A 26,299-nucleotide genomic window follows, 5' to 3' on the forward strand; every position below is an offset into this window, starting at 1 on the left:
GTAATTTATTGTGTGTTCTGTTTATTTCGAACTAACGAATTTAGTGGGGGTGAGGTAAAGGCTGTGACATTATTTGAGTTATTGAAAAAGCTCCAATGTTTTAAGAAAATGCAGTGCAAAATGCTTCCCTGTGCTAAATGAAAAAAAAACTTTTCTACATGCGAAAGAAATCACCTTGAATATAGTAAAGTCCCAGTGCTCCTAAGGAAAAGTAGTAATATCTAGTTAGAATATCTTCACTAGCGGTTGTTGAAGAAAACGATACATTAATTTGGTAACAGAAAAAGTTACATTCATTTGGTTCTAGAAGAAGCTGTCGGAGAAAATTAAAGAAAAATAATATCATTTTTGTGTTAGTAACTAACCAATATAGCCAGGCGCTCCCTTAGAAATATGTCCGATATCCGGAGATCGCGTTTTCTGAGGCGGTCCATTGCAATTAGAGAATTTTTCAAGTTCGTCTATACTTACGATGTCAACAAGGAGTATGACGACGAGGAAGAGGAAAACGTTAATATGCCAATACTTATCGTAAATAAGAGGGTAAGGAGGAGTTTACTTAAGTAATTGGGTCATAGGGTTATGTTTATGTACCGAAATTTTTATTCTTTCTCTCTTTCCTGGGAAACTGAACTGTGTTAATTTGGAAATATTATGTTAGCTTGTATCGTAAACATAAGAGTAAGAAGTCCTTAACTGAATAGAGTTGTGCTAGTACAAGAACTTAATGTCGGTATACCTGTTTGTTAACGTAATTAATATTGGAAGAATGCTCTGTAAATGTATTGTCTTAAGGTGACTAAAAAAGGTAAGAGCGCTGTTAGCATATTACTCTCATAAACAGAAATTATGCCTTTTAAGTCTGTGCTGTATAGCCTTTGGTCAGTAATTTGGTGTCTAGTACTTTATTTGTAGGTATTTCTGGATGCCATTTGGAGGATATTTGGTAAAGATTCATTAATAGAAAATTAGTATGCCGTTAATATTTGTGTATTTGTGAAGTGTACGAGCAAGAGTTTAATTATGTTCCTTCGTTTACTTTTGAGTGTAAAAAAGACAAATTTATGCATGCATTTAAGATTATAAAATTGAGTCAGCTTTCCTCATGTTTATAGCTACGTAACTGTGTCACTGGGATTTGCATGTCATTGCCAAAAGAAAATATTAAAATCATGACGGTATTATTTGGAAATAAAGTATTACAACTTGACTACTTGTTGCCTGTCACATTTTGAATTTGAATCTAAAGAGAAAATTAATGAAGTAGGTAGAAGCAGGGAGAGTTGAGTTAAAAAAAAAAAAAAACTTTCTCCTTGTATAGTGCCGTATATAACTCTACAATTGAACATACGTGATAATTTGTGAACTGTGGTCGAAGGGCCATCGGGTATTTATTGGGGAAATCAGTTAGTTTTGTGCTAGTATCTCGATATTTTATTTCAGATTTGTTTTCATTTAAGTGTACTCAGTTTTTTTTTTTTATGACCTCTGCGACAGAAATAGTTGCTGGTATGTCCTCCGCCTGTTTGGGCGCGATTCATGCCGTCCGTCCCTCCTCCCCTTTACAAACTGTCATATCACCCATTCATGTTATCTCATCAGTTGGTTTAGTCAGGAGGAGTTCTTGGGAATTTATGCCCATCGATTGTTGATGGGATCGTTCACGTATAAGTGCGCAGTATGGATGGCCATTGCGGCCTTCTGAAACAACTTGAGGCGATCATTTTATCATGCATATTACAAGAGGCGATGCATTTGGTGGACGGCATTATCTTGCCGTTAATATTTGAGATGGCTTTCCAATAACTGATATCCGTCGCTTATTTCCCCTCTAAGTAACTTCAGGTGTCGTTCGGCGCGGCTATTTATGTTTTATGCGAAGGAGGAGACACTGAACGGCGGAGCGGAGATGACTTGTAGTATTTATATTGGAAGTTCGATTGTTATGCTTTGTACCTTCAGCTGATGAGATTTTATTTTCGTAATTTTCATTGAGAAACGGTGTTTCTGCGAGGAATGGGATTTTGATTGTCCCCGAGAATGACTGATACGGCGAACAGAAAGCCATTTCGCGAAGGAAGTACAAGATAGTCATGATTTATGAATATGTGAATAAAGAGACAGGAAGCCCCACTTATCGGCTGTGGACGTCGTGATTGACAGTCCTTAACCTTCATGGTTAAATCCTGTTTTTACCCAAATGCGATGAAATGTCTTGCAACGTAAAAAAGAGTTAAGGATATGTCTTCGCTGTTGGATTACTTGTGTTCGAATGTAATTTGGCCATGCAAGGTCTGCTAAATTCCAGGTAACCATGTTTTCGCTGTTGGATTACTTATGTTTGAATGTAATATGGCTATGCAAGGTCTGCTAAAATCCACCATCTTCAATAACTTGCAAATTTTATGGAATAATAAGTCTGGTAGATACAAACTGAAATCGATCAGATCCATCATTTCGTCGTGGCAAACTTCGTCCAAAAAGCTACATTGAATTGAAATCTCGTCTACGAATTGGTCAAGCTCGTTTCACCAGGTGACATTTATGAATAGCCCACATGACTCCGTCCCTATATGCAGAGGACGCAGGTCAGGCAACGGCCGAGTATTTTTTTATGTGAATACCCAAATTTAACCAAGAGCGAATGTCAGTGTTTGACAACAATTAAACCTGTCAGTCGTCATATTCGGCTTAACGAATACTGTGTTATGATAGATCAGCAGCAACTTAACTTTATGTCATGGTTAAGCTACCTGTATTTCTTCTGCGACATGCATTACGTTGAACTTTCCATTGTAGCTTAGATTTGTCAATCTGACCACTTATTTTAGATTTGAAACTAAATTTGGGATTCATTGTTCCTGGAAATTCCGAACGCCAGTTTATATTTATTTTCGAGTATTATTGTTTGTATTGTATTTCTCTATATACTAGTTTAAGAATCCATTGTTCTTTTTTCCAGTATGTTGATCCCTATGACCCTCCTTCTATCCTAGCTATTATATTTTTGGAAATTTTTCGTTACCGCCCGTTTCTTCAATTATTTCATCTACCTTCTTTTGGCTAGTATTATGTAATTCTTTACCTACTTTCAGCACCTTCTGCCAACTCTCACAGCTTCATTCCAAGCCCCCCCCCCCACCAAATAATAGATTAATTGTCTAAAGGTTACGTATGGACTCCCTTACTCTTCGTTTTAACTATCGTTGCTAACGCCAAGACCTAGTTCCCAGTCCTTGTTTTAACTACAGAATTGACGCTCCCTTTTTCCAAGTTCGTTTCTGCCCTCTGCTGTCTTTCGTTCTCGATGGTCGTAGTGTGTACCTACCTCTTCACCAAACTCAGTGAGGGGTAACAAGGAAAGCAAACGCAGACAATGAGTCAAGTAGCTCGTCTCAAGAAAATGCTGATGTCCGGTCACCATAATGTATGTTTCTCCCGCGCATTTTCTCTATCTTAACTATGCATGTGCGATGCATATATCACTAGAACTGTTTGTTAATAGCATATGAAGTTTTGCTAAATCTGCAGATGTTTTTCAGTTGGCTATGATTTAGAACAAGTACAACGGGTTGAGTGTAATTCCGAAGTTGGACTTCGTTGACCAGCACGTTATGTCACAATTTTACCGTCAATAGTCCTCTTTGAAAAATCATGAAATGTAGCATTATAGATGTGAAATTCGTAGTTTAGCTCAAACCATCGAAATATGTCACCGCCTGATGGTACGTCGTTGCATCTTTTGTGTATTGCTTTTACCTGATCACTGATCATCGATAGAGGTTATTCCGAAGTCAACACCACAGGCATTAAAACGTACGCATATTCATAATCTTACATATTTTTTCCCTCATAGAGGAATACTCTTGAGATATGCAACTTATTTGAACTAATATTAAATAATATTTCTTGTGTTTTTTTAGGGAGAGGAGATTGTGGATCTGAAAGCATTTGCGCCAAGTTGAGGCTGTTGGCATTTATGTGTAAAATTATGCTTCCATATTTGTTTTGAAAGTCTCGTTGATATGGGTATTTGAGGTAGTTAATTCGGGGATGGTAATGGAGGTAGAGGTACTGATTGTGAAGAATAACAGGCACATGGGCTTAATTATAATAACAAACCTTCCCCACCTCTTTTCTCTCTTCCTATGTTTCATGTAGCTGCGTTCTAAATACTCTGAGAATAGATCGATTTACATAAGGTCAGTAAAGTGCGGTTTAATGCCGCCCTTCCGATTTCCTTTTGCTTCTGACATTAACGTGCGCTTCTGTTCGGAGTCCTCTAATATTTCTCCAAACCGCCTGACATCCTCGGCGGCATGTTTCCTGTATGCTGCAAATTTACTGAAAATGCCGGGAATGAGAAATGCGCGAAGGTTTAATTGCTTAAAGTTCCTTGCAAGGGGAACACGGATTGCGCCTGTGTCGGAATTTGTGTTGCAAAGGCCTGGTCTTTTGAAATAGAAACAACGCTTGCAAAAGAATAGGGATATAAGGCCTTTCATTTGACGCTCCCGCCGCTGAACGTGTCTCTTCTTTAATGTATTTTGCTCGTCCTGCTTTCATCACCAATTGAGTCGCTGCCATGTAAATTGATTCTGCGTTTTAGCTCGCCTTGCTTGCTTGCTTGCTTGCTGCTGCTCGCTCGCTCGCTTGCTCGCGCTTCCGAAGGCGCCGCTGCTCTCGTTGTTTCTGCTTCAGCTCTGTGTACTGTGTGGCCTCGTCGAGAGAATAAGTTAGAAAAGTCTGGGTAAATCATTGTTTTGATGCTTTTGCTACTCTTTGGTATACTGAAGTCATGAGAGGTTAAGGTAGTTCTGGCAACTGGAGGTTTTCCGTTTTATTTAAGTGTGTTTAATTACTTTTTATTTCAATCCTTTCTTGTTTCAATCCTTTCTTGTAATCTTTTGTACTGTGCTCTCCTTTTTAATTTTCTTATGGATGAAGAAAATATTTTATTACAGCTAAATATCACGAATAGCATTACAGTGTATGTTATGAATATCGTAAATTCGCGGGAAGCATGTTTAGACTGCGCATTGCAAGAGAATCATAACAATTACCGTGGTGCATTAATAAAAAAATTATTTTTGCCAAACTAGCATTCAAATAAAACTAGGCAGTGGATAGCATGGAAAATAGGGGTACTAAGATAGTCGTTATTCCGGAACCTTTCAAGAATTTGTCAAGTAATGTTGAAATGTGTGGCCTTTCTAGAGCATATTCTGCATTGTTGCTCATTTTATGAATTTGTTATAATGTAAAGGTTACCGACGAAGCTATGTTTCATCTGTTTATCATTAGGATTTTAAATGCAGAAACATGAAAATGTTCGATATAATTGTGATATCGGCAATAGGTTGTATGTATTGCAGAAAACTTTGACTTTAAAATGAACTGCTTCGTCAACGTAGAACGTGTAAATTGGATAGAATTGACCATGAGTGAAGCTAAATGTTAAGATACATATATCAACGCTCGAAGATCACGCAGCAGTTGGTTTCCAGTACTCCTTGTGTTACGATGATTATCTATTTGTTATGTTTGGCAGGAATATTGCCACATAAGTAGTACTTGCCTAGGAAAGTTTAAGAGGTCCTTGGCAAGTTCTTTCGCTAGCCAATGTATTAAAACTGCATCTACAATATGATAAGGAATATATATATATATATATATATATATATATATATATATATATATATATATATATATATATATATACACACACATTTTTATCACATCACCTCACTTGTTGGCCGAGTCGGTAAAGACGTCACTGAAGTCCTGATTTCTCCTCTGTGTGGTTCGAATCCAGGAGAGGACGAAATGATTATCAACTAAAAAAATTCCCCCTCGGTTAACATATATGAAAATATATTCATTTCGACTAAGAGCAAAATTATTAAGGTTCTTTTGGACCTGATATTTCAGGTCAGTACCGCAGAGAGAGTATGATCCCTGACAAATCAACTCTCAAAGAGTACAATCTCAGAGAGGATACACAAAAAACCACTGACACAGGATTCAACGGATCATCTAATCTGGTCACCTGCCAGGCCCTCGGCGGCTAAATCATTGGCAAATATAATGTCTACATCAGGAATAGGCAAAGTATCTACTATGGCCAAATTAACCATGCCCAGAAAATTCTTAGTCTTCAAATATAAGTCTTCCAGTGGATAAGAGGCCACCGTATCGGGAAATCCACCCAACAAGACAAAGTTCTTATTCTTCAAGACAACGCCAACTTGAACTGACCTCCGCAATATCAACGACTGAGCGGCACCTGTGTCTTTCAAAATCTTCACACCACGACCAACTTGCATAGCGCTATCAACACAGACGGTACCGTCAGTTATATACTTATTAAGTCTTAGTCATTTTGACTCCTCCCTCTGCGGTTGTTCCGCCGATACCAATGTCACGGGTTCTTTATTCTTTTCAAGAAATTTACGGCTCGCAAAGCAATTTGCCTTAAAATGTCCACGGTGGTGGCACCAAAAACAAACTACATTGGACCTCGAAGACCATTCCTACTGCTATTTACGAAACTACGTGCTTCGCTACCATTACTCTTATTGTCATTTTCATCAACAATGATACCGTGATCTGACTGATTCCGGTTATTCCCCCTCCATCCGTTACCTCGAGGAGGGAACCTCTTTCACACAGTCCTGACGATCAGCAAGGGAATTCTCATCAGAAGCGAGAGCGATTAAATTTAAGTTCATCTAAAAGAATTTTTAGTTCTCTAGCAATCATTCTTTTGAACTCTTCGACTAAAAATTAATTCTTTTAATTTTTCGAAAGAGTCTGTCTCCTTAGACTTGGCCAATCATCAAGGAATTGTTCCTTTCTCTTTGCAAACTCAACAAAGGTCATACCGGGTTCCTTTCTTAAGGTTACGGAACTTCTGTCGATAAGCCTCCGGAACCAGATCATATGCCTTAAGGATAATGGCCATAACAGAATCATAATCCGCCGACAGATCCTCGCTTAAAGTGTTTGTTATATAGTACCCTCTGAGCTTTCCCTTTTAATTTGCACTAGTGGTCCACATATCCTTGGGCCAAGACAATTTCCTGGCTATTTATTTCGTTAAAACGAAATAAATAAATCGGGAGCATCTTCCTCATTGAGTACTGGCATTAACTTCAAAGCACTCATTAAGAAACGATTATGATGGTTATTATTATTACTATTATTATTATTGTTAAGCTCACGCATTCGCAACTCAAATTTTCGCTCTTTTTCGAGTTCTTCCGCCCTCAACTGCAAAGTTTTATATTTCAATCTCTTTAATCTTAAACTCCTGAGAAAGGATACTCAACCTTATTTTGCTCACCTCCGGGCTACCATTGTTTACAAAATCTTTAATAACTTTAAGGACCTCACGCAACAAGTGACCCTTCCTAATTTCTGTCGGTAATCCTTAGTTCAAGTACTCTGCTAAACACCATAGCTCATCTCTTTTAAGATAAAAAATCTCCTCCTCCCCATCGGATCTAACTAAAAATAGCGCTGCCGCTTCCTCAAATTTATCCCATACTAAAGGCATCTTCCTAAACCAAGGCAAAAGTAACAAAAGACCAAATAAGTTAATTTTTCCCCCAACTACCTAATTCTCCCGATTACACCTCTCCAAGAAAAACTCCCAAAGGTTGGAGTGTCAGTCAGGATCCTGTTACTCGCCAATTTTATGAATTTCACGATGGTCTGAAATTATTAAGGTTATTTTGGACCTGATATTTCAGATCAGTACCACAAAAAGAGTATAAGAGTATGATCCCTGACAAACCAACACTCAAAGAGTACAATCTCAGAGAGGATACACAAAACCACAAGCTGAAGACGACGAAAAACCAAATCACCATCACAAACATAAAAAAAAGGAAACAAACTTCATGAGCGGAGTACCAATATAAACCAATAACAACCCTTGAGGAGAGGCAAAAGACCATATCCAGCGTTCAGAGAGAAAGTCAAAAGAAACTGGGTTAATCTAGAAAAACTTACTTTGTTTTAAAAGGGCAGTCAAAACTGAAAAAAATCGTTAATTTATAATAATAATTATACATATGTATGTATGTATGTATATATATATATATATATATATATGTATTATATATTATATATTATATATATATATATATATATATATATATAATATATATATATATATATATATTTCTCTCTTAACGTGACATTCCTTTAATTGATTTCTTGTGTGGGGGGGGGGGGGGGGAACATCGGAGTGACTTCAATTTGTAGTTTGTCTGGTGAATATAAAATTGACTCTGTGGATGTTTGCAATAAACAGGCAGAATCAAATAATTACTGTCTGTGTATCTAAATGTACCAGTATGTCGGTCTTTTCACACAATTTTTTATATTTTTACAAGTTGAGGCTGAAGTCCTGTTCCAGTCATTCAAGCATTTTATCAACAACTCCAGCTGATTAATAACAATAACATACTATACAGTTGTGTATGATTACACGAGGGCAGGGCTCACCAACCCTACCCCTCCGCAATCGGGTATCATCTCGTAAAATGTTAAGAGCAATTTCTCAATTTTGGCTACAGTACAACCATTGTTTGCGCTGGGACTTCCTTCAGTCTGGAACGGATTTTTTTTATTCGTACTTTATAAATAGAAATTGCCATATCTTCGCTGAAAGAGAATGACAGTGCTGGGAATATATTAAAGGTAATAATTATTTGTGGACTTTTTTTTTTTTTTTTTTTTTTTTTTTTTTGTCACTAGGGAAGTCGATGTTGTTAGGAAAGGAAATATGTCCTCTCTTGGAATAAAATACGCATATATTTAATCATATTTTTGGAAGTGGGCCAAAGGTTCATTTCAAGGTAACTTTCTGGTGGTTTCTGATTATCCTTTGCCAACTTTTCTTCAGTTAATAGCTTTTAATGTATGTAAGTATAAATGATATTCGGTACTAATATAGTTGTTGCTGCGCTGTTTCTGCTTGTCATCGTAACTGTAACATGTCTTTCGCATCTCTAGGCGTTATTCCTTTGTAGAAATACTACTTTTATCCGTTAAACGAAATTGTATACAAAATCCTCAATTGCGGGGCCTTGCTGAACACGGTTTTGATAAGATAGGAAAGTCTATTGTCACTTGCAAGGCTTAATGAAGCCAAGCTATTCACCCTCGTAGGTGGGTACCACCGTCAGTGCACTGTAGGCATTGTTTACGGTTCTTTACAACAACTCTTTGGCCCCTAGCTGCAACCCCTTTTATTCCTGCTACTGCACCTTTATTCACATCTTTCTTCCATATGACTTCCCATCCTCTCTAACAGTCGTTTCACAGTGCGACTGCATGTTCTTACTCCTTGTTGCACCTTTCAGACCTTTCTACTCTCAATTTCCTTTTCAGCACTGAATGACCTCATTGATTCCCAGCACTTGGCCTTTAGCCTAAAATCTATCTTTCAACGCATCGTCTGGGGGTTTCGATTAGTGAAGTCATCTGTTATATACAGAAATTAATAACAGTCAAAATGTCTCGCAAATGATATCGTGAATGCTTTAAGGGATTATGTAACTGTTTTAGTGGAGTGTGTGATTTCTGATATGCAAGAATTTATTTAATAGCACGAGGTTTTTTCAGGGTTTTATCGTTGTTCCTTTATGAGACGAGATTTAGATGCACACTTCCATTACGTTAACGGTTAATTAATGAAAAATTAGATTATCGACAAAAGTTATGAGACGTATAAGTTTGTCCTCTGTATAATGTATCGGGGAATTTATTATTCTATGGTATTTGGTGTTTAAGTTAATTTGATGTTTATTATGACTGTTGGAATTGATAAAGCAGTAAATGAATCGAGAATAAATGAGATTATTGTCAGAGAACTCCAATAGATGGCAAGTAAATTGATTTAATTAGAATATTCTAGTATTATTAGCGAGGTAATGTTCTGGTTTACGATATGTTTTAACCATTATGTGAAGGTGGCCTTTGACTGACACATCCATTATAATCAATCGGCCCCGATACTGTGATTTGTCCATGACGTATGGGTGAATGGGTGGAAAAGAGTTTGTAGTAATAGTTCTGGAATGGGTATGATTCAGCTGTTTTCATCATCATTATTTTTAATAATGTAATTTTATGATTCGTTGAGGATATTGTGACAAATTTGAAGCTTGTTTGAAAAAAAATTTTAATGCCAACTTTTAGTTGATGACTCCATGTTAATATGAAAACTGATTTGTATATTGTTGTTTGGTAGACGAGTTCTTTCACCTCCTGTGTATATTTAAAGAATATTCCAAGAGTCTTGACTCTACTATATTTCATTATGAAAAACTTGCTCACAGTTGTTTCATCATGAAAAACTGCTCAACTGTTGCTGTACGTTGTATATTTGAGTATGAAAAAAAAATATTCCACACTTTATCTTTTTTCCCTCCCAGTTTATTATGGCGCCACTATGCTTGCATGTATATGTAATTTTGTGACACAAGACATCATTAGTGTTGTCGTTGTTATTATTATTGCTGTTGTCGAGAGCTTTAGGAGAAGTTAAGTAACAGTTTCTTGTGCGTCTTCCCTATAAATATCCCCATATAATAACAATATAAAGTACGTTTACAATATAGTCGTATTAATATCTATGGCCTCCCCTTTATGGATACGCCCATATAATTTCGAGCCGCGCAGTCGAAATAGCAGTGCATTGTGACGAAAGTGTTTGGATTAAAAATGTCCCATAAAAAAGTGGGAACAGACCAATAATTTACGGAAATGGATCCTTTGGACTGTAATTTTTCCCCTTAACCGTATATTATCAATTATCTGTTTATCGATGAGGGCGAAAATTCTTTAATGGAGAGAGGCAGGCAGTTTGTTGTATTGAAATGATAGTTCACCATAATCGATTTTACATATCCATTCATATTAGCTATTTCCACGTTCATTCAGTCACTTGTAGTTAGTACTACTTCCACGTCACTGTCAGCATTACCCTGAGCAAAAACACCTGTAATGGTTTGGGGAATTTTCGGGAGTAATACACTGCAGAAGGCTATAATAAAGAATACTAAGTATTGCAGATGAAAGGCTAATGATATTACTAAATCAGGTTGGTTACCGCCTTAATTACGCTAACCCTATTACTTGGTAGTTCAGGTAAAATTGATGGTATGCATAGTCAAGGTTCAATACGCGCTTTAGTAAGACGCAAAAATATTTCTTTTATGTCTAGTAGCGTCGGCTGAATAAAACATTTACTGGTGTCGTGTATTAAAATCTTCTTGATATGTATTATGCAGTGACTAAGTAATATATATATATATATATATATATATATATATATTATATATATATATATATAATATGATATATATATATATATATATAAATAATAGATATATATATATATATATTATAATTATATATATATATTATTATATATTATATATATATTATATGTATATATACATATATTATTCTTATATTGTCACAGCATTACATATGAAGTCAAGAGGATTAAATACCCGGCGTCAGTAAATCATTCATTCAGTTTACTCTGTTAAATTTAAATGTCATATTTATAAACACACACACACACACACACACACATATATATATATATATATATATATATATATATATATATATATGATATTTTGTTTATTTTCAAAATGTAATATTTAAAAGCAGTCATATATATATATATATATATATATATATATATATATATATATATATATATATATATATATATATATATATATATATATATATATATATATATATATATATATATATATATATATGTGTGTGTATGTATTAATTTTGTGTGAGTGTGTTTCACTCAGTTATAAAAACAGCAGGATTTAATACCCGGCGTCAGTGAGTTGTTTATCCGGTTTACACCTCTTAAATTTAAATTAATATTTAAAAGCAATGTGTACTATATATATATATATATATATATATATATATATATATATATATATAATGTATATGTATATGTATATTATAGATATATAACACACAACCATTTTTTAAAAATTTTTTATTTTTATGGAAGGGTAGAGCTAAAAGTGCTACTTCACGCCCTGTTTCTTGGTACCAGCACACAGGGGTCATCTTACATAAGGTAAATTGTCATTATTATATGACCAGATGGGATTACTTATTAAAAGTAAGGTATATCATGCTTTAGGTAAACGCTGATCCATTGCAGTTTTTATAAGAGTATGACGGATATTGTCATATGATTTTCATGTCTGCCAGACTGTTTCGTTCTGTTATAACGTCCTTCGTATTAACATTTGGTTGTTAATCGTGTGTTGATAGGTCATGTGACCTCGTGATGTTGGCTGTTAAGAAATTATTTAGTTTAACATTGTTCACTGTACTCTGTTGTTATAATTTTAGCCGAAGATTGCAAATCGCCATTTCGTCTATCTTTTGTTTCTCATGAGGGGTGCGGTTAGTGTCCTCAGTGTACCCCACGCGATGCACTGTAGGCATTATTTATGTTTGTTTGTAGCTTCCTTTCGGGCCCTAGCTGCAACCCCCTTTTATTCTTTTTCCTGTACCTCTGTTCATATTATGTCTTCATCCATCTTGCTTTCCAACCTCTCCCAACAATTGCTTCACAGTACAACTGCAAAGTTTTGCTCCTGTTAACACCTCTCAAACCTTGTTACTGTCAGTTTCCGTTTCGGCGCTGAATGACCTCATAGGCTCCAGCGCTTGGCCTTGTGGGCAGAATTTTAGATTCCCCTCCGTTACGTTTGTTTTTAACTTTCATTCGGTGGTCAGTAAACTTCGGTATGTGCTGGCCATTACTATCATACACTTCTTTACTCTGTGAGACAAATGTTCAGCATAAACTTCTTGCTTTCAGTTTCACATAAAGTTGATTATTTACAACCGGTAGCGGCTGGGTCGTGTGAACAGGATATTCAGAGTGTTTCAGTTGCTAGTGGATTATTGATTTGTACATTTAATAAAAACTTAACCTGTGTAGTTCACACGGGTAAAATTCTCTCTCTCTTCTCTCTCTCTCTCTCTCTCTCTCTCTCTCTCTCTCTCTCCGAGTTCTTCGTTGGACAAGTGGTTTTCGTTCTTGCCTACCAGTCTGGTGGTCCGAAGTTCGATTCTCCGCTCGGCCAACGCGGAATCAGAGGAATTTCTTTCTGGCGATAGAAATTCATTTCTCGATATAATGTGGTTCGGATCCCACAGTAAGGTGTAGGTCTCGTCGCTAAGAGACCAGTTGGTTAAGAGCCACGTAAAAAAATCTAATTCTCTCTCTCTCTCTCTCTCTCTCTCTCTCTCTCTCTCTCTCTCTCTCTCCATGGGATACCGTGAAAGGAAAATATTTGGGTCATCAAAGGCCAAGGAATTAGGTGTAGAAGCCCCATACCCTGTACATATATTTAAGGAAAATAAAGGAGGAGGAAAAATTGAATGCAAAGTCTGAAGGGTTTAAAAGCGTGGGTTTGATGCAAACGAGGAGAAATGTATAATAACCTGATAGCTAATTTGTTCAAGGAAATATATTTTTTTCTGTCTCCGTGCTATTAAAAGGGTTGCGATTGTCTGGAGTAGCTCGACACACACCACCACACCACACTACACACACACACACACACACATATATATATATATTAGATAGGGAAAAAGTCAGCGTTTGAAATATCGGCAATATTTTAAGGTGTCATGTGGTAGTGTATCTATAGTCTCCTGGAATTGAAGAGTTTGCGATTGAAAGGGAATGTTTTTAATAGAGTATGATTGTGTCTGACTTTGTGAAGAAACTACGAAAGGATGGTTGTGGAAGGTCATTTAGTTGCACAGCTAAATGACTGAAAAAGAAGTGATGTTCTTGGCAGGTATGGCGTTATGGATTGAAGTGGAGAGTTTTTAGGCAACATACATGAGCTGTACCTTGATTGTTGGAAATATATGTCCAAAAAAGAATATTTATTATGCCGATAACAGGGATAATGGCGAAATTGTTTTTAGAGTATTTGATAGTACAGAGCAAGTTGATGGATTTAATGGTAGGAAAAGGAGTATTTTGATGTATATCTGATCATCATTTATTTTAGACAAACAAAAAGTTACAAGAAATAAAAGTGTAAGCTGGAGAGGAGAGGTGAAAAATGATATGAATCATTATTTAAGGATAAATTATTTTGGAAAGAAGGAAGAGAGAATATAATGTAAGGAGATAGTGGATGAAAATGAGCTAGGTTCATAGACCTGGAGATGAGATTTGTAATGAAAAACGATGTAGAATTTGTGGTAGGGCTGAAAGCCAGAGGAAAATTTGTGTGAACAGAGGGTACTACAAGGGAGCAGTATTTGTAGGTGGTGCCGTGTTGGTGAAAAAAGAAATCTCGTATGTTTATGTAGGGTGGTAGGTAGATAAATGCAGCAGAAAGTGGGAGAGTTTAGGAGAAGTAAATAAGAACTTTTTTTCATGAAGGTAATGATCTAGTGACACTCGTTAGATTGAAAAAGGTCAGAGTATAAGTTTGATAGCGCTCGGTGAAGTGAGCGTTGAACATATAAGGATGGCAGTCAATAGTTGAAGAATGGAGAGACACCAGAAGTTGAGCTTTTTTGTGAAATGCTGCGCGATATGGTTAGAAAAGAGGGAAGTTAAGGATTAAGATGGGAAAGTTGATAAAAAAATTCTTCATTTATATGAAGGTTAAAGAGTAAAACGAAAAAATCGGTTTCTCCAGCAAAAAACATTCAATATTAAATAGCTCGGGTTTTTTTTTTGTTTTCTTTTTTTTTTTTTTTTTTTTTTAGGGGTAGAATATTGAAGCAAAAGGATTTTTTTTTTTTTCAGTGTACTATTGTCGCAATAAATAAATTTCATATGGAGGGCTTTAGGGAAGACCGTGAGAATTAGGAGATATCTGCATTGTGTCGTGCGCCGGAGAAATTGGAAGATAGGATTTTAATTGAGAAAATGTTGAAGAGGGTATGAGAATAAAGTGCATGGTTTTTTAAACAATTAAGTTGAAGTTTGAAAGCAGAAGGAAAGATGTGGTATACATGGACTTCTGAAAATTTCAGATTGAGTCGATAAAGCAGCTGTGTTTTCATTGTCTATCGTTACTTTTAAACTAGTACACGATTAGTTATTCCTAATAAATGGTGGTTTTGAAGTAAGCCTTAGCTATGCTTAAGATTTGTGAGTATGAATTGGTTAAGCTTGCATAAATGACTTCTTATATATATATATATATATATATATTATATATATATATATATATATATATATATATATATATATATTTTATATATATATATATATAATGTGTGTGTGTGCTGTCTGTCTGTCTGTCTGTGTGTGTGCGCGCGCACGCGTGCGACATACGTTCTCCAGTAGGTCTTTCGAGAGAGATCTCCATGTAAATGGTTGGACTGGTTAGCAGCTTGATATATATAGAATCGTACTTGTTCTGCCTTACTCTCATAAGGTATTGAGGAACACTTGATGTGCGCCATGGAACCACAGTCTCTCTCTCTCTCTTCTCTCTCTCTCTCTCTCTCTCTCTCTCTCTCTCTCTCGTTTCAAATGTGGCTCATGAATCTCTGAACATTTCCTGGTAAGTCAGCTTCCCGGTTGTAGTGAACAAATGCTTGATTTATTTGTGTATATTTCAAAAGTTTGGACTAGTTATCGTTTAGTTGTATTGTATATTAAGTGATTACTTCCAAATAATCATGCAGTTCATATTATTCTTTAACAGTCCCTTGCAATTGCTTTGTGTAAGTCTTTGGTATTTTCTGTTGATTCCACTAGTTAATTTTTTTAGTTACAAGTATTTCATTTAAGTTCCTGCTACAGAGTATAAAGTATTTTATACAGATTTGGTATAAAAATTCTAGTTTCAGCTATTTTATGTTGATGTTGATAGGGTGTAAAGGTTTTGTAGATATCATATTTTATATTGTGTGTAGTCTCGCCTATATCTTATGAAACTTTGTAAAGGTCAACGTTGAAGCCTTTAAAAATGTTCCCATTTCTCAGGTAGTCTTTTCCAATCCTCTCTCTTCTCTCTCATCTCTCTCTCTCATCTCTCTCTCTCTCCTCTCTTCTCTCTCTCTCTCACACACACACACACATACACACACACACACACATACACACACACACACACACACACACACACACACACCTATTTTATATATTGTTCCCATGCCAAAAGAGTCAAGATTTCTTGGTACTCCAAATGGCTCGTTTTTTTTTTATTTATTTCTTTATTTATTTATTTATTATACACACACACACACACGATCAGGTAGTCTATATGAATCTTGCTTAAAACCTTACTTCACTTTTAGATGATTTATATTAATCAGTTTAAGGAAAATCATTTGAAATACTGCCGTTACCCATTAGTCAAATAATCCTCTTCTTTTTCCCCCACAGGTGATGGCAGGGGGCAGAGGTTCAGACGTCCCTGACGGCGCTGGAGCGGAGACTCCGGCCTCGACCGAGGACGAGCGAAAGATCTCGGTGAAAGAGGTCTCGCAGAGGTTTAATCGCATGGCCTCCGAGGTGCAACTTATGCCGTCTTCTCGAGGGTCCTCCAAAAGTAATCGTAGTTCAAGGAGTGATAGGGTAAGTAGCGATGAATGTCTTCATGTTATGGGATGAACGTGGGTCTCTTTCTCTTCGTGAATATATATTACTTCAAGGAATCGATGTGTTTGTTAAGTTTGAGTATTGATTAACTTTGCTTGATTTAACATACTTTTATTATTGTTAACGTTATTCTCAAGTTGTTAATTTATGAACATGGTGAGAATGTTACGATGGAAGAGCTTTGTCGACCAGGAGCTTAGTATTTCTCGTCTTCATTGAGAACCGAAAGACTTCAAGCTGATAATTTGGGATAGAGAGTTGGAAGAATATTAGCTATTAAGGAATTCATTTTCCCTTTTAGTGAATTATATTCTATAAGAAACTTGAATTTCAAGTAAATTTTACATTTTCCCTTTGGTTTTAGTTATTGTCGCTTATCTCTCGCGGTCATTTGTGTAGTGTATCTTTCAATTTGTTCGTTAACAAAATTAAATACAAACTAGGACATGAACAATCTCAAGAAGTTGACGGGATTGTAATGTTGCTGTTATCTGTATTAATATGTTGAGAATGTTATTATAATAATTAATTTACATACTTTCTTAAGGTACAAACTAAACCAGAATTCCATAAATTTAGCCAACTATATAGCTTTCTGTATAATGATGATGATGATGGAGAAACAAATCTTCCGTTATGTAAATGTACATTTACATAACTGTGGATTTGTTTTTCCATATGAAGACATGCTCACATGAGTATTTTTAGTAATAATAATAATAGCGATATAGCTGAGTAAAATACAATTAAGAACTCTTAAATATTTATGCATAGCGCACAATAAACTTGATTAAAAATAGTTGTACAATATAGAAGCTCGTAATGTCAATCAGATTTTTTTCTGATGTTTTGTCACTGTAGTTTATGGCAAAGGACAAACGTACCCGTTCACCAGCTCTTATGAGATAGGTGGCATCTTCACACTACACGCTGTAAGACCTGTAAACAAGCTGATCTCGGGCCGCATTCTGTAATGATGAATGAATAGGTATTGTATTGTAGGAATGATTACATTGCCAGTGTCGTGATGGAACGTTTAGTTTTAATGCTGTTAGGCTCTTGTTTTCCCTTGTATGCCTCTGGTGTGATTCACTAAACATTCGTCAGCTACTGACCTGAGTTCCATAGTTACCGTTTCATCGGTGTTGACAGGTGAAGTTAATTTTTATGTAACGGCGTTACGTCGAGTGGTAACGATTGGTGTTTGTCAGTTGAAATTAAATATTTGTACTATAGTGTACTATAGCCATTTAGTGATTGCTATATTTGCATGTTGTTGAATCACTGTCATGGTGGTTATCACTTGGGAGCAGTTCGGTTTACAAGATAGTTTATTTTCTGGAATTTTATTGTCACCTTATGCCATCTTGACTATTTTTTATTTATTTATTCATTTTTTAAATGTAGTCTAGTCACCTAATTGCATCTTGACGGTCTTCCAGTATATAAGCGTGGTATAGATTGAATAGTTAACAGCCTCATTTTAATGTTTTTTCGTTTTATTTCTGTACCGTCGAAAGGAGAGTAATATTTTTTTTGTATGTATCATGATCCGGCATGTGATGTGTTTTGGCAGCATTTGGAACTAATGTATTCGGTGCCGCAGTGTTAATCTGCAACTGTTTGGTCGGCAAAACATGTTGTCTTGATTGCTTAAATTTGCATAGGTTGCACTTGTTCATTTCACCGTGTTTGAAGTCATCATGCAGTCGTAATGGAAGGGCGTGCCATGCAATATTCCCCCTCGTGCTCTGTGCATTGTTATTGCATGTGCTCCAGGCCTCGTTGACAGGTGATTACGGTGTAAATATGCTTGTAAATATGATGTTCATTTGCTGCGAATTATACCTTTTCATTTCATCTGGGTTTAGGTTTGTTTTTAAGAGGCGGAATTTTGCTTAATTATCAATTATTCGTTTTGACATCCTCCGGAATTAGGTTTGATAAGAGACAGTTTTTGCTTGCTTGTAGAATTGATTTGACGTTTGAATTTCATCCGAAATTATGTTTGCTTCAAGAAACAAGTTATGGCTTCTTGTAGAATCAGATATAAATACATTTTGCTGTCATATGGGATTAAGATTGTTTTAAGAGATAGGTTTTTGAGTTCTTTTACGTTTTATTTTCAAATGGAATAATGTTTATTTCACGAGGCAGGCTTCGAATACCTGCAGAATGACATGTGCTCTTCTCTTTCATTATAGAATCTGGTTTGTTGTAAGAGGCAGATTATGGTATATGTAAATCTATATGTTTTAACTAGTTCTAAATTGAGTGTGCTTTACCTCCCAGGTTTGACTCCTTGTAAAATTATGTTTGATCTCAACCGAAACAGCTCTTTCTGAGCTGGGAATCGTCATTTGTCAATGATGCGTCTTATTTCGGTCCAAAGCAATTTGTCTTTCGAGGTTTGTTGAGTCACATATAGAACTCTGTAGTAAGGAGTCATTTTCAATTACCGTTTTGATGCTCAGCAATGAAGGACTTGGTGTCGCTCTAGTTTTACGATAGAATAAGATTCACGAAATTGAATTAATTTTAATCTGTGGTAGATACGTCAAAGATGGACGTTTTGGTTAGTAGTTTTGTTTTTTTGTAAGACTGACGAATACGTTTAATTTGTATGAACCCGACTCGAGACTGGTGAATAATATTCCAATATTTTTGTCATTTTGATATATTTCAGTTTTAGTAGTAATGATAACTGTTATGAGGTACGGTACACGCACCGACACACACACATGTGTTTATATACGTATGTGTATGTATGAGAGAGAGAGAGAGAGAGAGAGAGAGAGAGAGAGAGAGAGAGGGGTTGACTTTTATAGCTTGTTTGGCGTACTGACTACTTTGATCGAGTCTGTTTATCGCCAATATCTTTGGCTCTAAAACCAGTGGAAATTATTAATTGATTTTTAATGCATTTCCGATGTAGTACGGTGACCAGTGGGGTATATAGTTATTATCTCAATGTAGCCCTTGCATGAAGAAAACAAGTGAAATTAGGAAGACGGCAAAACACGCATGAGATTCTTAAAGGGTGACGATAATACATTTTTAAAGATTGGTAGGAATTAGCTCATAACGTAAAGAGTTGTAAAGGTTGCTCATAAGATATGAAAAGTGTAGCTTAAAAGATTTAAAAAGGCAGCTCGTAGAATTGAGTGCGCATCTGATAAAACGATTACTTTTTTTATTGCGCTGTATAATCATGATTTGCACCTTCCAGTATAGTCAAGACATGCTTTTAATCCATGTGCCTGTTTGTATACAGGGGATTTACTAGTAAGGGTCCTCTCTATAATCTTCTAATTCATGTTTTTGCAGTTAAAGGACCTTTTTGTGAACCCTTATTGATATTAACAACCTTACATCAGATAAACAGGATGTCTGTGACGCAAAGAGTAAATAATATATCGGATTACCATAATGCGGTATCGTAACATCTCGTGTGTGGTATCTTCACATCTTTATGTGGTATCGTAACATCTCTCCGACCGTTTCCTTTCTTTATGCAAAACCGTCACTGGTCTCCCGACGTTCAACTTTCTCTAACCATATATCGGTTGAGCAGTGATCGAAGTTTGACTTCAGATCATGACGTAATTATTACATATTGCTTGTTTTGGAATAATTATTTTTCAGTGATAATGTTGTGATATTGATTCATCGTTTTATTTCATTTGACCCAGAAGGCCCTGATTTCCTCTCTGGAAAAATGGTAGAATATTGTTGTTTGATCTTTCATTAAACGCGTCGTAGTGCTTGCTCTTCTCACATGTCCACTGATATTGTGACGCCTGTTGAATAAACCAGTCGTGTCTATCATATTGCCTCGTAGTTCTGTTTCGCTTCACGTTTTATGGGTGTTCCCAGTGTCCATTAGGATTGCTAGGTTTTTCATTGTCATTCATTTCCCCCCACCCCCCTTATACCGAAGGAAAAAAAATGTTATTTTTTAAACTGATCATTACGAATTGGATGTTGTCTCATTTGTTTCTCGTTTTTCCGTTTTCTTTTGCATAAAAAGTGTTATTACCTGAATCAGTTTTCAAAATTACAGTCCTTACAGTGGATAATTTTTTTATACTCAGTTACATTTTCTTAAATTTTTCATCTGTCAAATGGAGGTTGAAATATTACTTTAGATCGTCACTCTATTATGTATCTCATATTTTTATCACATAAGCATTTTCTCTCCTACATTTTACATTTTCTTTTTTACTCTTGCTAGAACTAAAAATACCAAAATTTTATATTGCATGATTATTACGGAGTTGTATCGTACAATCCTATCACAATCATTGTATATACTATTGTTATCATAATTCGGTGTAGCCTTTAATTTTAGGTTATTATTTGCTGTCTACTTCTACAGGAAATGGAAGAGTTTCATTTGATTATTACCTCCGGGAATGCCATTGAATTATCTGTAGCACATTAACTTGAATTTTGCCAGAATCTTTGATAATTTTCCTTTTAAACATTCATCCCACCTTCCCTCTAGCAAAGAAATAAAACCTTGTGGATTTATGCAATTCCAGATTGTATCGTTCATCTATTGCAGGAATATATTCGGTCATAGTTACGATATAATGATTGTAGATTGAATATGAAATCGAAAGAATATACTACTTGATCGTTACATTGTGTAACGTCCATTTTTTGAGTCACATTTATTCTCTGCTCATTTTTCGCCGACTGTTGAAGTTGTGATTCTAAGCACAAGTGTTCTCATCTGCACAGGTGTTCTTGTTGTAAGTCTGGTATTAGTCGACACTCTTACTTTCGATTTTATCTTTGTTTATAATTCTGTGTCATTGTTGCTGTTCTTTTACTCAACTTTCGCGTTATTTTTGTTCGTTCTGTGAACGTTGTAAAAGGTATTTGAAATAGTCTTATCTCCCCAACTAGATATGTTTGCATTCATTTTTTAACATAAAAATTTGAATAGTATAATTCTTCTCCGTCTTTTTTTATTATTGTATGCTATTGTTAAAAGACCGAAAGTTATTATGCTGTAGATGACGTAAATACAAGCTCTCTCTCTCTCTCTCTCTCTCTCTCTCTCTCTCTCTCTCTCTCTCTCTCTCTCTCTCTCTCTCTCTCTCTTCCTTATGCTTTAGATTATTAAGAGTATGCTTGTTATCATTTAATTAATATAATATTGAAATTTCACGATAAACCGTCGTGTTTTCTCTACAAGTGGATTGAAGATTGTTCTTATGCACTCATTTTCAAGGTCATTGCTGAATCCCAGCTTAGAAGTCCCGTAAAAGGCAGTGTAATAAGACCACTTTTTCTTGCGATCGATTAATATATTTTCCGCCAAACCTTGCATCAAGTATCCAACATTGGTTAAAAAAAAAAAAAAAATCAAGTGTAAAACCATATTTGTAGGATTAAAAAGGAAAGTTTTGCTAAGATATTGAAGGTGTCGGTGGTATCGACATCCTTTCATTTACCCAAGTTCATTTTATATAAGAGCGACAAATTTTTTTAATGATATGTGCTGTATGAATCACATGACTAGAATGCTTAATATTGCTTTTATTTTATGTTTATCCTGAACATGTGGATATCTATTTAATTGAGAATCTTGATAGTTTTGTATCGTCACTTTATCTTTTCATGTTTATTGTTTGAACGACGTGAACAGTGCTTGTGCGAAAGTTGGCAGAAATTATTCGGTAAGAATTTTCAGAATCCACTTAATAATCCACTTAATCCCCAAATGATAATTCACTTCCAGCTTCGCAAGCGTTTGGGTGAAGTATCACTGAGTATCACCTACGTGTTATTCTGTCATCATTGAGCGGTTTTGGATGCAAGCTGTTGGGTAGTATGAAATGTTATCAAGATTTTTTTTTATTTTTATGCCAACGTTTCAGATGCCGGACATTATAAGCTCATCACCACGAACTCTGATAACAGTATATAAATTGCTACAATGAGTTACAAGTTGACAGACGTTTAGTGTTTCATTTATCTCAACATGATGATTTTCTTACCATATTCCATCGGCGATTAAAAATTTTTTTGATTTCATATCCGTTAATCGGAACCTCTCTCTCTCTCTCTCTCTCTCTCTCTCTCTCTCTCTCTCTCTCTCTCTCTCTCTCTCTCTCATTTGAATGTTCAAACAGGAAGCATTGAATTTACATTTTAGGAAAAGTCTCTAACAATTACTAACTTATTTCTTGCCAGGTTATTTTTCGTTCTTTTATTTGGATTAAGATAAGTTATAAAGAAAAATCAAAGGTCGTAGGGTACTGAATAAATTATAATGAAGTATGAAGACGAATTATGTAGGAGCAAATAAAGAAAAGGTCTCGGCATTAATCATCGAGTTCTTGTCATAATCGTCATCGCCTATTCGTCTGAAGGAGTGCGTAGATTGAGGAGTGCCAGGTCATTCATCTGGCTTCATTTAAAGGTCCTTGGGGGGGGGGGGGAGGTGGGATGGGGAGGCACAGTTCCGTTTGTTTGCATGAGGATGCTGTTGGAGAAGCCGTGTTTGCTTTGTTTTCTCGTCTCTGTTTGAGTTGTTAGAGAAACAATGTATTTGTTTTGCTTGTTTTGTTCGTGATATCACTTTTTTTTATGGCTGGTTGTTGGAAAGGTGATTTGCTTTAATTACTGCGAGACATTGTTGGTATGGCTTAAATTGTTGGAGAAACTTCTGGCCATGTTTGTTGGTGGGGTAGTTTTTGGAAGAGTTTTCTTTGATATGTCCTTTAGTGTTCTCGTTGGAGTTATTTGAAAGAGAGCCTCATTAATTTATTGAGAGGTTGATGTTGAAGCATTGTTTATTTGCTTGTCATTGACGATGGTGTTAGAGGGGCTGCTTTTGTGTGATTGTTGTTGATTGTTTGATAATAGTATGAGCTGTTTGTTGTTGTTTTGAAGTTTAGGTTTTATCCTTTAAATTGGTGGTGAAGGTAGAGGAAAAGACTTTTCTGTATGGTTTTACTTTGCTAGGGAGATTTAGGGGTGGGGGGGGGGGGGGGCGGGGTTTCAAGGTAAGTTCGGGGAAGATATTTATTTTTTGAGATGTTACATGGATATGGGTGAGAGAGGGGAAGGGTGGGTTGGGTAAGAAAGATTTATACCTGAGCGTCCCTTTGATACTTTTTAGGTGAATGGAATTCTCCCAGTAAGCAGCTGTAGTTGTAGAATTGCAAATGCCAGATTCCTGCACTGGACCTTTTGGCATCGGGCATGCAGTGTATTGCTCGGTCGTGCTTGCATCGTCTGCCGTCGGATTGCAGAGTTGCATGTGATGAGACTACGTCAGTCGCAGATGGTTTCGCTTCTCGCAATGAGGTGGTGTTCAGGCATTTACAGTAGGCGTTGTTTCGTAGGGTTGGTCGAGGTGTTAGATGTCAACGCCGTGCATTTGCGATCGTTCCTGTCAAGCGGTGCACCTTGCAAGGGAGAATGGCTTGCGTTCAACCCTGCCTGTGAATCGGGAAGGGTCAGGTTATCTCCTGAAACTTTCTTTCGGATTCCATGATAGAAATGATTTTATATTATTTTCTTCAGGAGTTTGTTTGGTATGTTGTGAAAGCAGACTAGAGAAAGAACGCTGGAGCGAAGTCAAGTTACCGTGAAAAGTGTTATAAATCAGTTTTTATGAAGAATGTGGATGCTTTTGTAAAGCAACGTTTTGAAAAGTTCCAAATTGCTTTGAAATTGAAAATTTCCTAAAAGTGTGTTTTATATAATTGGTGTTATTTATGAAGTGGCATTTTGGAAATTATTTTATTAGCATTGTTTTTGGTTGTGCATTTAATGGTTTCTGCGTCCTTTGAATGTATTTTTTTCCTTATATATTTCGTATTGTTACCTGTTCCTGTGGTGTTTATAGTCCGATGTTATCTCCCCCTTTTAGGAACCGAAAGTTTCCCAATTAGTGTCCGTATTCAGGCGCAACAACAAACAACATGGCGTTCGATTTATCAAAGCTGTTTGACCTGAGTTTTCAGAACCACTTTCTGTTGGCGCGAAAGCCAGGCACACTGCGACGGAAAATTCGCAGAACTGATAAGCGGTTTTTGTCAGATCTTGGCCTACAGGTTCCACGCTTTGTTCTTGCTTATGTAAGTATAAGATGCTTGGTACGTTTAGTGTCTGCTTCTTCTTCTTCTTCTTCTTCTTCTTCTTCTTCTTCTTCTTCTTCTTAACTACCCCGGGCCTGAAGACGAGAACAGGTGTTATGAAGGATAGAGTAGGGCATAACCCGAAGTAATTGCTGCGATTCTCTGGCTTGATTATGATCTAATTCATTGGGAGGATATTACTGCATGTGGGAATCTCTCTCTCTCTCTCTCTCTCTCTCTCTCTCTCTCTCTCTCTCTCTCTCTCTCTCTCTCTCATTGGGAGGATATTACTGCATATGGGAATCTTACGAACAATCTCTCTCTCTCTCTCTCTCTCTCTCTCTCTCTCTCTCTCTCTCTCTCTCTCTTTGATGGAAACACACACAATGGCGTAAATAACTACGGATTATATGCATGTCTGTGTCGCCCTTATGTTGGAAAAAAAAAGTCGAGTTGATTTGTCATTATTTGTCAGGAGGCAGGTTGTCCGAATGTTCTTTCCTTAAATATTTTCAAGAGCCAAAAGTGTTGTCGAAACTGCATGCTAGACTAATATTCTGATGGTCTGTAAGGCAGTACGGTTTAAAAATTCCACAGTGTAAACGTAAAGTCAGGCACTGTATTTGAAATTTAAATAGCTGATTAATAATGAAAAGCATAATTTTGTTGGTATTGTAAACGCCCAGATGTCACAGTGCTGGAATTGTAAATATCCGAACATCAGATTTTGTTTATTGGTATTGTAAATGACCCAACAGTCACGTTGTTGGTATTGTAAACATACAAACACCAGTCTATCATGTTGGTTTTGGAAACGTCTAACAATCTTGCTGGTTGCATGACTGTCCAAACAATTTCGATGTTGGTAGGGTAAACAAATCTTGTCATATTATTGGTGGTGTAACCATCCAAACTGCCAACATGTTGGACATGCACACAATGTCGATGAAAATGTCCAGGCAATCATCGTGTTAGCAGTATAAAGTGAACAATAACATTATAGGTAAAGAAATATTCAGACGCTGAAAATGTTGGTAACATAAACACCCTTTCATTCATTTTGTTGGATTGTAAACGTTCAAGCAGGCACGATGTTGGCAATAATATTATCCCGACAGTCATGTTAGCAGGTAAACATCTAAACACTTGGAAACATCCAAACAGCACAGGAATTAACGTAAACTAGAGAAATCTTGCGATAGCCAAGGTTGTCGACCCCACAAACCCAAGTTAGTAATGCATTGATGTCTCGAAATTACCTAGTTACTCTTGATGTTATTACTGTTATGCGATTTATTGAATTTTGAGAGCATAATGCCAAATGAGTTCAGTAACTTTTTTTTCTACTTCAAAGGACTCGAATATACATTCAAGGTTTCGAGAACTCAGATTAGGTCTTCAGAACCGAATTATGTATTTACAAACGATTAGGTATTCAAAAAGTTTTCCCCGTAGTTAGGTAGTGCCGTCAGTAGCTACACCTCACGTGGTGCACTGTAGGCGTTACTGAAGGGTATTCGTTTTCCCCGTA

The 26,299-nt window shown here is 36.2% G+C and overlaps 1 pseudogene; it reads left to right on the forward strand.

Moving 5' to 3' along the window:
• The window catches only part of LOC135213521 (basic salivary proline-rich protein 1-like), a 395,509-nt pseudogene that overhangs the window by 19,485 nt on the left and 349,725 nt on the right, over positions 1 to 26,299 (forward strand).

This window comes from Macrobrachium nipponense, chromosome 43, assembly GCF_015104395.2.
Source record: "Macrobrachium nipponense isolate FS-2020 chromosome 43, ASM1510439v2, whole genome shotgun sequence".
Classification (NCBI taxonomy): Eukaryota; Metazoa; Arthropoda; class Malacostraca; order Decapoda; family Palaemonidae; genus Macrobrachium; species Macrobrachium nipponense.